We start from the raw sequence: 1334 nt of genomic DNA on the forward strand, positions 1-1334 counted from the left end.
GCCTCAGCCAGCCGTGCAAGAGAAGCAGCTGCTCTGACATTCAGACATGAGCTGGAGGCATCAGCTGGCACCGTCATGGGCACAGGCTGGTGGGCTGGAGTTCAGGGGCACTGACTAAATGACAGTGCTCCCCCTCAGCAAAGCAGCAGCACTTGTTCCCTGTACCCATCCTTTCCTTCTATAACCCCTGACCTCGCACCCTGCCATGCCCCGAGCGGGTATTTCCACCCGATCCTCTGTGTACACCCAGAACATGCCATCACTCCCGGCTCCATCACTCCTCTCCACCTGTTTTATTGCAGGACATAGGAAGGAAAGAGCTGCAAGGCCAGAGAGAGCAGCTGCAGCTGCGTTAGTGGAGTCCGGGGTTATCTGGGGACTAATCCTGGCCCCAGGGCTCTACAGAAAGCGATGGCACAAACTCCTGGCAGCATCTAACTGAGCCCAGAGGAACAGGAGAAGACACTTTCCTTCACACACACCTCCCCTCTGCCTGGAGCAGCAGTCCTGGGGGTCACTGCCCAGGCACAGCATCTTGGCACAAGCGATGGGAGGGGCAGGGCTGGGTCTGAGGGTTTGTCCCCGTACGGGCTCCCACAGATCCTGAGCAGGAGGAAAGAAGAAAACCCCACTGAGAGCTTTTCTGGGAGCGTGCACACAGTGCTGGCCACCCCCAGCAATGCCAGGGCTGGGGGGCAGAGGAGCCCCTTGGCATGGAAGCAAAACACCAGAAACAGGAAAAAACCGCTATTCCCTGGGGATGATTAAAAGCGCAGATAAATGGGCTGGGGGTGAGCAAAGCAGGAGTATCTGGCTGGCTGCTCCGGAGAAGGGAGGTCAGGTCTGGGGGAGCTACCGCTGCCCCCTCCAGTGGTGTCCCCACACTGGGGAGATGTCCCCACAGGGATCACAGCTGGGGATCTTGGGCTCACGGCAAGTCAAGCCAGCATCCAGGAGCGGAGCTGGTAGCAGTGGGATGAGGCCAGAAGGAATCTCAGGGGGGAACCGACCTCCCTCTTCAACCGGTGACATCGCCCTTAATGCTAGAGCTCTGATGGCAACAGAGACGTTTGGGGGGATGCTGGGTGATGAGGATGCCAAAGCTTCCCAGCACATCTGCTGTGCCACCCCCAACCCTTTGGGAATCAGTCTCCAGTATCCTATAAATCCAAGCACATGTGTACAGGAGGCAGTGGGGCTGCTCCACCCCCCCTTTTCATAACCAAAGGGGAAACTGAGGCAGAAACTGAGCAGGCTCACCCAGAGCTTGAGGAGGTGTCGTAGGCAGGATGTGAGCTGCAAGCCCTGCAGCCACATCTTGTTTTGCGGGGAGA

The sequence above is a fragment of the Buceros rhinoceros genome, unplaced genomic scaffold (genome assembly GCF_000710305.1).
Source record: "Buceros rhinoceros silvestris isolate BGI_N320 unplaced genomic scaffold, ASM71030v1 scaffold34436, whole genome shotgun sequence".
NCBI classification, from domain to species: domain Eukaryota; kingdom Metazoa; phylum Chordata; class Aves; order Bucerotiformes; family Bucerotidae; genus Buceros; species Buceros rhinoceros.